The sequence below is a fragment of the Sceloporus undulatus genome, chromosome 4, assembly GCF_019175285.1.
Source record: "Sceloporus undulatus isolate JIND9_A2432 ecotype Alabama chromosome 4, SceUnd_v1.1, whole genome shotgun sequence".
Taxonomy (NCBI): Eukaryota; Metazoa; Chordata; class Lepidosauria; order Squamata; family Phrynosomatidae; genus Sceloporus; species Sceloporus undulatus.
Window position 1 is genome coordinate 87,785,342 of NC_056525.1, and position 12,737 is coordinate 87,798,078.

General features: G+C 36.9%; 1 protein-coding gene across 8 annotated transcripts in view; it reads left to right on the forward strand.

The window, feature by feature from the left end:
• The window catches only part of NFIA (nuclear factor I A), a 599,011-nt gene that overhangs the window by 185,862 nt on the left and 400,412 nt on the right, over positions 1-12,737 (forward strand). The window lies entirely within an intron of this gene.

Below are 12,737 nucleotides of genomic sequence, written 5' to 3' on the forward strand. Positions count from 1 at the left end.
TCTGAATACAGTTTTGATTTTATTAGCTTAGGTCAAAAGTTTCTGCTTGTCTAACATAGATATGCTGTGTTGGTTGACAGCATGGCTGTGGTTGTGGTTCATGTGTACGCAATGGTGGAAAAGAGTTAGATGTGAAGTGTAGCATTGTTCAGAAAGGCCATTGTCTTTTCTGCATATGTAAAACATTTTTATAAGAGTCTATTGGTAAAATATTTTATGGCCTGGTTAAAGAATGTAAAACAGGATGTTTACGTATGTTCTATAGAACTTATTATCTAGAAGTGTTAAAATTTGGCCATTTAGGGAAGAAATTAATTGTCAGTATTTCTGTGGTAAGTCCAGTCCTTACATGGGGCTGAGTATGCAAAACATGGCCATGGAAGAAAAAAAATGGATGCATCCTCTTAGGTACATGGTTGATTTTAATTGCCACAATTAAAGAAAAGCCCTTCTGAAAGAGAGAGGACAATACAAAATTACCATTTCAGCAGTTGCTGCCTGCATATGGAATGTCACTGATTCTAAAGCTATACATAATTCTATAAGTATTAGTATATTAGTACACAAGCAGCTACAAATACTGCTCGTGAGCAAAATTATATAGTTTGCAACAGACATTTAATAGCCCTTACTGTTTTAGGCAGCTCTGGAGCTTTTAGGTTATTAGGGTTAACAGTGGCAACAGTTTGACCTTTCAAGGCAACCCACTGGACTTACTGTAGGTCATTCATATGAAGAACAGTTTGGTGGAGAATTACAGAGGAGAATCAGCTTGCATTTATGACCTACAGTTTTAAGTGCTAGGTACCCTAGTAGCTTGGATGGTCTTATTTAGAATTGGTTGTGTAGTGATGTTTTTGGAATTGTTGGTATGTATAATTATAAAGTGAAGCTTTGGTCTTTGGGCTATTGAGATTGTGTGCTTTCACTTTAGAGTATGTGATGTAATTATTTTCATAGTGTACTTCTGATAAATGGATTGAAAAATATTGGTGATTTGATCCTTTCTAATGAGGTGGGGCTTTCCTTTAGTTTTTTTTTTAAAAAAAGAAATGTTGTTTCTGTGTTCATTAATTGAGTAAAAGTGTCAACAGGCTGGAGTCTCATCTTTGTTGTAGGGATTTTATGTGACATTTAATAATTACATATAACACTGGAATTAAACATGGAAAAGTGATAATCCAGTAAAAAGTTTAGTGCAAAACTATAGTCCCTAAAATAATTGGCATTTTTTAATCTTTGTACACCTGTTGACTCAATTGTTCTAAGGTGATTTTTCAAATAATCCATTGAATTCATTAAAATTGTTCAAAGTATCATCTTAACAAAGCCCTGCTATAGTAATATTAAATGTTTAATCAATACCTTTCATCAAAACAGATGATTATAAAACCTTCACTGAAACTATGGCTGCAATATAATATTGTTGGGGAAAAGAATAAGAAGTAATCAGTTGTCACACACACAGACACACAATTATATAATTAGTGATATTAATAATAATCAAAGTTTTACACACACACATATATAGGGATCATTTTAGTTAAAACTCTTTCACCGTTTAATCTTGTATCATAACCTTGTTCTTAAATTTTGACTTTTTTTTAAAAGCTAAAAAATAATTATTATATATTTAATTACAGTATTTTGCAGTATTTTGGAAGGTATTTTTGTGCGCTGTTCATTTGAAAATGTAAAACGCTTATATTTTAACTCCTTATTTTTCCACAGTTTTACTGTATCACGCATCCCATCCGTTCTGTGTGTTGTAGAGAACATTTCAGTAATGAAACATTATTAGGCAACCCTCATTGTTTGTATATGCAAGAGAATGGTTGTGGTTTCTTTCTTCTTCTCCCTGCTATACCCAGAATTCTTTGTCCCAACTGAACATAGGCCAAGTTGATAGTGATTGGTTCTTGCAGAGCTGCAGTAATGGCAACTTATACTGTATGCGCAACAAGAACATGATGAAACAAAGTCTTGGAGGCCCTTTGTTTTCAGTTATTCTTGATTTTATGTAACGCATTTACTGCCTTTTTAGATATGGCAAGCAACTTGCCAGCATAACTGTATAAAAAATAGGTCAGTTGGTCAGCTTACATATAGCTGAGTTAAAAAGCATTTGCTATAACCCAAAAGCTCTACATGCAAGGAACAATGTTTTTATCTACTTAAAAGTTTTGAAAAGTTGCCAGTATTGGCAGGGGAGGGGGTTCTGACTCCAAAATGTGCTTTCAGATACATGCCAGACTGTTGTGGCTTTCCACTCAATGTGCCATTATTTTGTACTGATCCAAGATATTTTAATTCTCAGGGATTTCTGATATAAGATGCACCTTTATTCCTTAAATGCGTATTTGTAACTATTGCTTTGTGACCTTTTATTTATTGCCTACCTCCTACCTAGGAGTGTGACATAGTTGCAAGATGAGAAATAATGCTTCTTTTGAAATCACAAACATAAATTATTTTCATAAGAAAATGGCAAAGAAACGGGGGGGGGGGGTCTAAATTTTGGCTGACAAATATGTATATAGAAGGAAAATGAGGAATATCACAATTTTCAAAGCAAGGAGGTGGCTAAATTCAGGTGCACTGAATTTGTGTATTTGATTGAAATTTTAACATAAAAAACCAACAACAGGGTGAGCTGTGTTATTCTAAATTTTGGGTTGCTTTTCTTCTTTCAGTTCTCCAGGCCATGTATTAAATGACTAGTTGGAAAACTCTTGTGGGAGTGTAACATCAAACTAATTTATGACCAGTCCTCTACCAGATGATCTGTATCAGGATCTGCAATATACTAGGCACGTGGCAAGGTCACCATTTAAGTTGTTAGGGTCATAACCTTCGCCACCAGGCATTTGACCTTTGAGATAAAGTTAACCTTTGTTCATTAGTAGGCACTCAAGCGAGAACTTCCTTGTTTGTTACTGCAGCAGAACAACTCCAGCTTCCATAGTCACATTGTAAAAAAAAGAAAGAAGAATTCTAAGCTCAAGTATTAGGTTCTGTGAAAGGTTAAAAGATTTTTCTGGGTTCTTTCTTTACTTGCCTTTTTTTGGTGAGGGCAGCGTGGAGTGAGAGGCCTTTTCTAATGGACAAAACTAGCTTGTGTTTTGTCAGTCAGACAACTAATATTTTTTTGACCGTGATTTTAAAAGAAAAAGGGTTTACTCAGAAATAAGCCTCGCTGTCTTCAATGGGTGTTACGCCGTAGTAGGTGTATTTAGGATTGCAGTCTTAAGCTGGCACAAAATATCTTAAAAACAAAAAACTGCACAAGGACATTTACAGATATGAAATTAATTTTTTAAAAATTGACTATGGTATATTATTTGAGTGGGCTGTTTTCTATAGCTCTTTACTTTTAAAAACTGAGTCCAAAGTAGTGCCAAGGCCAATTTAATTTTGGTAAACTGTTAAAATCTCTTTAGTTCTGGAGATAATTACTTCGTGGTAGAACACACATCTTTTCTTAAACCAAAAATAAACCAATACTCTGTAGTACTGTATTTTAGAGCTGGATAATATTTGCCTCTGTGTGTGTGTGTATGTCCATTGAAGGCACACACATACATATACAAGTCACCTGTTGACTTATGGTGACCCCATGAATTTTGTGAGGTTTTCTTTGGCAAGGAATGCTCAGGTGGTTTTGCAAGTTCCTTCCTCTGAAATACAGCCTATAGCACCTGGTATTTGTTGGTGTTCTCCCCTCCAACTACTAACTAGACCTGATCCTGCTTAGCTTTCAAGATGGGATTTGGTGCCTTCAATATGTTTAGGCCTGTAGGCTAATACAAATACAGCTTCTATAATGGATGAGATATTCACCACAATGAAGCATAATAATGAAGCATCCTTCGTTATATGAGCACAGCATTATAAGTTCTTGGTGATTGTTCTTAGACTCTGGAACTCTCTGCCAAGGGAGATTAGATTTTCTTTCCTGTTGTCCATTTTTATTCAGGCAAATGTTTTGCTTGTAGATCAGTCTATGTCTGAAAGCAGTCTAACCAGTTTAGTGCTTGGCTAAGTTTTTGAAAATGTGTATTTTATTTCAGTACTGTTATGCATAAAGGCCAGGTATAAAACAATAAAATAAAATAAATCCTTACATATATACTTGGATGCCTTTGCAGTGTCTATGGTTGCATCCCTTTGTTTTGAATATGACATGTTCTCTTAAATGACACTAAAAGTATGCAATAAAAATGATCATTGTTGTATATCATTATGATAACAATTACAGACCATTTGATATTTAGAAGTAAAGTGAAAGCTGTTGTAACAAATAGTGCAATATTCACTGTTCTTGAAAAGGACACTGTTTTAACCATATAAAATATTTCTAATCTCATCAAATTATTTCCATAATTGTATAATTGTATCAATGTTTTGTAATCATTTAGCATTATAAAAAGTTTTTTCCCCCTGATCAAGTGTTTGCTATTTACTTTAAACCAAAGGACAGCAAATACCTTTTCTTAGACAGAATAGGTTATCCTTGGTTTGTAACTGCCATTATGATTCTATCATATGATACTACAGTTATCCAGTATTTGCTGTTTAACCGGATGGCCATGCAGACAAACTGAGAAGCTGCTCCCTCTGCTATAAAGCAGGTGTGGGGTCACAATGGTTTTTATGCTGCCCCAAATTTATTTATTTATTTATTTATTTATTCAAATGATTTGAGTTGAATAGAAGAAGGCTCACTGCAAACATGATGCTATTCCATTCTGAATGTAATCTGTAGCATGAGGTATGATGGATTTCCAACATCTGAACCATACGATGTGTTGAATTTAACTTCCATTGATTAACTTGCAGATGCTATGGAACTCCAGGTCTCATAATTTCTGACAGTTAGGGGCTGTGCAGCAGCCTCCATCTTCCCCAGACTGGGGCCACATCACGGCCCCGATCTGGACTTTCCAGGACCCAAAAAGGAGCTGCAAAAAGCTTTAAGGTGCTCCTTTGGTGCTGCGTTGTGTAAACACAGTGCCAGAGGAACACCATGACACCATGCAACATGTGGAGAAGCACACAGCATCATGCCATCATGGAGGTGGAGTCGGGGTGTGCATCATATGGACACCACGCCCTGACTCTCCTCCCAGGCCAGCCTTAATGGCCGCTCTGCACAGCCCTTTAATCATGATCTTTACTCCTAACAACAGCTGGAAAGCCACACATTTCCTGCCTCTCCTTCAAAATATTAAGTACAGTGGACCCTTGTTATACACTGGGGTTTGGTTCCAAGATCCCTCGTGTATAAAAAAATCCATGTATGCTCAAGTCCCATTAAATAGAATGACATAGCAAAATGGTGTCCCTTATAAAAAATGGAAAATCAAGGTTTGATATTTGAAATTTATTCTTTTTTTGAACATTTTCAAACCATGGATGCTTGAATCTGTGTATAAAAAATCTGTGTATAAGAAGGGCCGATTGTACACTGAGTCTGTGTTCCCATGCACACTTACCTGGGAGTAGGTAACATTGGATTCATGTTGATTAGACATATGTAGGATTGCACTGTAGATCCTCCATAACTTGATATTATATTATTCAGATAGCCTCATCACCCAGCCTCACTGTGCTTCTCCAGCAAAACGCTGGGCATTATATGAACAGTTCTTATTTTGATGTGATAATTTAAATATTTTGAATGCTCCACAGAAAGTGAAATCTTCATGGGGCTATAATTACCCTATAGAGTTCTATGAGAGTAAAGGCTGTCCCACTCTTTATAGTTGCAGAGTGTTTCATTTATAAAATAGGATTCTCTACATAGAGCCTTCCTTACCACTGAAGAGAACGAGACAGCTTGGTAGTGTAGATATTGATGTTTATACCACACAGAGGCCTCACATGTGTGTTTGAGACATTCCTGAAACAGCTGGTTATGCATTATCATGTGCTTAAACCTTATTGATTTCAGTGGGGTTACACCATGCCCACCTTTTTCTGGATTATGCCAGATATGTATCTGTCAGAGCAGAAGAATATATTTGATCTGATATGTGAATGTTTTTGTGATGCGCACTCTCTTATCACTGCCACCAAAATAAATACTTATGTGATTGTGAGTCTCCAATCTGAAGCAGACTCTTTTAAAAGGCTTCTGTTTAAACTACTATGCAATAATGATGGTAACATGGATGTGATTTAAAACTGTAGACAAGCTTTTATGAAGATAAAATCTAAACTTTATTAAACAAATGTTTCCAACAGATGTTACTTGAATAGTTTTGAAATAAGCAAGTATTTCTTAGTACAGTTGGTAAGATTGTTTTTTTGAATGTTAACTTCGTTACAAAATCTCAACTCTCCACAGAGTTTCAATGGAGTTTATCACACAGGTCACTTACCGCTGCCAAAACGTTGCCCAGGTGTTTCCCAAATGTTTCAGGAGCGCCGGAGGTGGGATCATCTGTCGCGCTACTGAAACAACATTGGAGGCTTCCTGCTTCCCTTCCATCATGGAAGCATTTGTGGGGAAGCCTCAGAAAAGCCATTTTTATTAACAGAAGGGAAGCCTCCAATGATGTTTCAGTAGTGCAACGAATGATCCCACCTCCGACCCTCCTGAAACGTTTGGGAAACACTTAGGCAATGTTTTGGCAGCGGTAAGTGCCCTGTGTGATAAACTCCAATGTTACTGGTTATCAATGACACTCTCACACACTGTCCTTTCCTGCTTATTCTCCTAAATCTACAAACTAATAGTATTGCCACTCAGGCTAACTTTTATAACTCCCTCACTTGGAGTATTTATCTGGTTTAAAGTTCCTCACTCTACACATTAACCACAGTTCCCTCTCTGGAACACTTAAAATCTACCTCCTACTCTGGGCTCGGCAGAACCCAATCTGAAACCCTATCTTGTTCCTGCAGAGACTAAGATCCGAAAGCCCAAGATCTACTCCATCTGCCTTCCTAAATTTTGGGGTGTAATTTCTCAGTCTTATACCTGAGACACTTGCACCCAAAACTCTCCAGTCACATTGCTGAGGGTCAGGTTTAGGAATCATGGATTTGTAAAACTCAGTAGCAAATTATTCCAATGACCCTTCCATTCACACATGATCAGAACTAGAGCTTGTAAAAGTTACTTTTGTGTTAAATCTGCAATATTTGCTGTCCAAAGTGTTGAAGATCCTGTATCCAGAACCAGGATCTGGTTCCAGGACTCCATGTTAGAATTATTGCTCTACAGTACACTGCAGAAAGGGATATGTATTCATCAGGATTTTCTGTTTTGGCAAGTTGAGGGGACAATTTCTTTGGCTAGCTGTAGCAGACTGTAGTTGACAGAAGAAGGATTTAGATGGGGACAACTGCATTCATTCCTCCTGCTGCTGTAATTGAGATGGTAAGCATCCATGCTAATTTGAATCCTAACGGTAGTGGAACTTATGAGTGTTTGCTATATCATGAACTGTTGGCACCAGTTCAGTCATGTGGCTAAGCTTTCTCCACAACAGAAACAAATAAAGCTGAGCAGCATGTAGGCTTTTAATATTTTTTAGAATACTTCCAGGTGTTTTCAGGGGGGAAAAGTATTGCATGGTTTAAATACTGTTTCCTGTATCCCGAAATAGCAGATGCACTTAATCAGTAAGAAAAGAAGGTTCCTAGTGTAAACATTGTGGGAAGAAATTCTTTGAGTGGAGCCCACTGAATTTGTAGTCATAAGGCTAGCTCACCAGTTCAAAAATTGCCAGTGCTGTGGGCTATTTATTTATTTGCTTTATAGCCCGCTTTTCTCCCAACATGGGATCCAAGGCAACATATAACATTTTAAAAACACAATACAATAAAAAAACTTAATAAAAAAGTTAAAAGACAATTGAAATTTCTATTTAAAACACATTTAAAAACAGCATTAAAAACAAATTCAGACAAGGCCTGGATTTCTCTTAGGTTACTGTATTTTTATATTTCCCTTCTTTTACACTCATGATGAATAGCATTAATTTAAATCTATATAAGGCAAGTGTGGGAGAAACCACAATCTTTGTTGTGGTCAGTGGTGTACACAGCAGGGTTGGAAGTTTCACATGATTGAGGACTGAAAGTAGACTCTAGGAGACTTAAAACATCATGTCAGCCTTTTCTAAGACTTTTGTAAGACTCTGGTAAACTCTAGTACTTCACAGTGTAAGTAATTACTATTACGTATTGTGATATCTGTTTATTGCCCCCACTCTAATTTTAAGTGCAAAAATGACAACAGAAACTAACCCATGCAAATTCTGCAAAAACCAACCATCCCTACAGCATAATAGAGCCCACAGTTACACCAAATTAAACTAACACAACCAGTCTGTAATTTGAAGCAGTGATGCCATCATTTTACAGATGATTTCCTTTGCTCCAAGGCATAAGTGTGATGTGTTCCTTGCAGCCTGTCTCACTGATCAACATATCCCTGACATCATCTGGCCTTTTTGTTATTTTGACCAACTTGTAGGATTAGACCCAAATTGGGTCTTGCTGATGAGATCTATATTGGTATTGTTTTTGAGGGATTTTATACCAAGCATGGGCCATGACAAGTTCCATTGGGTTAATCAGGGTGGATCTGTGCAGTGTTACAGGAGAGTAATCACTTGTTTTGACTGGTCGGAGTGGTATTGCAGCTATCTAGCTTTCCCCAAAAGCAGCTCAGTCGAGGAAGCTTGGGTCTCCAGTGTTCTGGTTCATGTCCATGTGAAGAGGGCTCAGAATACTGTGGATGAGATCTGTACAGGCTTTACATGGCTGTCCTTCAAGCAGTGCCATGCAACATTCAAACATCAGTGGTGCTGCAATGTCAGTTGCAACTGCTTTACTGTTCCTTGGGCATTAAGGTCTAAGGTTTTGTGCTTCTGTGCACAGAGATTAATTATAATGTAAGGTGGTGTAGTGATTTGAGTATTGGACTATGATTCTATAGATCAGGCTTCAGTTACCTGCTTGAGCATAAAAACCCACTGGGTGACCCTTGGGCAAGTCACACTCTCTCAGCCTCAAAGGATGGCAATTGCAACGCCCTGATGAAGAAATTTGCAAATAAAACCCTATGATAGGTTCTTCCTAGGGTAGCTATACTTGTATTCACATTGTTACATTTTAAATGCTTTTAAATTATTATTTTCAATTAGTGTCCTTTTTAATAGGACAGTTTATTTTACATTTTACAAAACTTTTATACCATTATGATTAATTTTGAGCTGTACTGTATTTTAATCAGTGTTGTGAGCCACATTGGGTCCCATGTTGGAAGAAATGTATGTATAAATAAATAAATGGCGGGAAACATGGCACCTCCTGACATAATTCTTCTTTTTGAATAATTTGCTGAACAGACACTGAGGAAACAAACAATAATGACAGGCTAAAGTGGTTGTTTCCATACATTCAAGAGAGCAGGAGATAACTATATTGATATGAGTTATTTGTCATGTCATTTCACACAAATTTGCAAAAGAGAGGTTGGATAAATTTGGGAAAACATTATTATGGATAGGAATTAGAAATGAACAGCCGATCCTGCATACATTTATGACCTCTAACTCAAATCCTCCCTCATTCCTTTTTTTTCTGTTGGAATAAATTCTGTTATTAAGATACATTAAATCTTATGTTAGTAAGACTTTTCTTACCATTTATTGGTAACAATACGATCATAAATTATTGGGCTGTTAAGTGATTGCCAGTTTGTATAAGATTGTGGTACATGTGTGAATTTGCTGGACCATTTCCATAGTTTACTCTTTCTTGGTAATGTCTCTATAAATTTAAGGGAGAATAGATTAGGACTGTGATGTCATCCATACATGGATTACTAATTTTGTATTTCATTTTTCATCTTATTTACTTTGGTCTTGAACCAGAAAGATGATTTAAAGTCCCACACAGTGAATCTAAGTCCATACAAAATGAATGTGATAATGGTGGAGAGTCTATGTGATCTGGAGTCTGCCTGTTCTAATGGGATTTTGTTGTCACTAATAAGGCAGGTTATAGTTTAGGAGTGCTCTTGGATCTGGCTTTGTTCCTGGAGGCACAGGTGGAAGTCTTGGACAGAAATGCTTTTTATCAGTTTCAGTCAATATTCCAGCTGTGACTGTTTTTGTGCAATAATCATCCTTGTCTATGTAAACTTAAAGGATTGAGAATTGAAATATTGACAGAGTTGGTCTCTCCTTGTGGTGCCTTCACATTCTCTGTTGTCTGGGTGGGGAAGCACAGTAGGACCTTTCTGATAGTGGTACCCCATTTTGGGATGCATATCCCAGGAGGGCTCTTTTGGCACCTGTGCTGCCATGTTTTCAGTGTTCTCATGTTGTTGTCATTGTTGCTCTCCTAAGCTTTTTTCTATCTTTCAAGACCCTTAATGTCACTGTAGGTTGTTTTAGCTCTCTTGTTTTGTATCCACTGATCTCATAAGTTTTTGTTTTCTTATATGATTGTTTTATTTTCCTTTGTAAGTTGTAGTGTTTTTCACTGTCAGCATCTTTGAAATTTGAAAATGTATGGTGGTGTTGGTAGCAGTGATAGCAGCAGCAAATCAATGCTATACCATACATACGTAACTAAATACTATGTGTACTAATCATGGTGGTGCCTTTGAAAGTTGTTCAGAAATGACACTTAATGCCAAATATGCTTCTTTGTATAGACTCAGATGATAAGCACTGTGGCTAAATATGTGAATTATGTAGATTATAAATACACTTGTGAGACTAACAATACAGAGTGGGAAGGGATGGTAATCATGTGACACTTTAGACATTGTTGGACTTCAAATCCTAGAGATCCTAGGTAGTGAAGCCATTGGTGAGGAATGTTGGAAAATGCATGATTATGATATCTGAAAGATTGTGTGATTCATTCCCTTGCTTTTTGAGAAGTGTTTCTACTCAGGGATTAAATAATCAATAGAAATATTAAATTGATGCATATGCTTCTGTGTATGTGAGACACAGGAGAAGGAGAACTGGGGAGAGAGAGAACATATTTCAGGTGTGTGCAGCAAGAGTAAAGCCCTGAGGTTTGTGGTAATGAGCCTTAGAAGCCTGCCAGTTACATAGTGAGAAAAGGGAGAAGATCCTCTTTCCTTTTTCCTTACATATTCCTACATACTGGAGGGATGAAATCAATGTTTTACCTAAATTATACATTGCCTCAGCTGTAATCCCACCACCCATCACATGCTATTAGATGCTTGAGTAGGCCAGTTTCTGTCTTTGCCCTCTATTTCCCTTTTTGTTTTTGTTTAAAATAGACACCTTAGTCTTCTCTGTCCCAGCATCTGTTGAGAATGTGAGACCATAAACACATTTTTCATGTGGATGTCAAGTAGAAGAGGTTCTTCTGCTGCAGTCATTTGCCTTGAACATGTGGCATGAGGGAGCAGTGCTCCATTGCAGTCTTTCAACATCCGGAGGTGGGTCATAAGTTCCCCTCCTCCGTTTTGACTCTTTTCCTCTTCCTTTCCTTTCCATCCTCCCACTTTTCCTCTCATGAGCCATAAAAATGTATTGAAAGAGCTTGGCACAGTCTTGTAAGAGCATGTGCCAGAATATGGAACATGAGGTTGTCCATTGGTCTATGTAGTCCACTACTGTCAACTCTTAACTGTTGTTGACTCTCCAATGTTTCAAACATGATTTTTTCATAGCTCTTTTTACAAATGTCTGGTAGTATCTCCCATCCAGGATTTGTTGAGACCTGATCCTGTTTGAAATCAAACAAGAATGTGTTTGGTGGTATGTAAGCTTACACAAAGCACAGAGGCCAGGCTGGCAGGTGATCTGGGGGCAATGGTTTTAAAGATATTTTCCCCCATCCCTCCCACATAAAGACAAATGCTTCTTGTCTTGGAATCCTTTCATTTAGAAGTCTTCCTGCTGGTCAGCTATGTCCCTTTTCTGGCTCTTTCCTTCTTGAATCCAAGTGGTTGTATTTATGTATTTGTTCACTATTGATATTTTCAGAGATTGGTAACTTGTTGGGTAAACATATCATGTTACTGATGCACTGTGGTAGTATCAGTTAATAAATCCTACAGGTAATTAAGGGCACTTAAACCTTGTTCAAGTGGGTGGTATTCAAGTAACCTAACTAGCAGAATGTCATCCCAAATCCTTTATTATTTCAATTACTCCTTCAGTCTTTTGCAAGTTGATGGTATAGACTGATGGGGTTTCGTTGCTGCTTTAGGCCTAAAACCCCAGTACTGTATTTAGAAGTCACTTTGTAATACCTTACAGAACATAATCAAATAAAAGGATGAGCCAGTCCAGTCCAGTCCAGTAACAGTTTGCCAAATGGATTGTAGATGTAGTATTTAAAGTCATGCTGCCTCATCTGATTTGCCAGTGAGCTGTTTTTTTCTCTTCAAAATTAGTTTCTTCCATGTGGCAACTATAAATTACGGCAAGAATTAATAGATTTAATTTTCAATTGATTTATTTATTTTATTCATTTCATTTCTGTGCCTCCTTTCTCCCAGAAAGGGATCTGAGGTGGTTACAAAATAAAATCCATTTAAAAAAATTATGATAAACATAATAAAATAATAATAATAATAATAATAATAATAATAATAATAATAATAATATTTATTTGTATACCGCCCTGTGGCGAACCAATCCGGGCGGTTGACAACAGTGATTATAACAGAGAAAAATATAAAATTAAAAACATTATAATCCCTCCCCTCCTTATAAAAG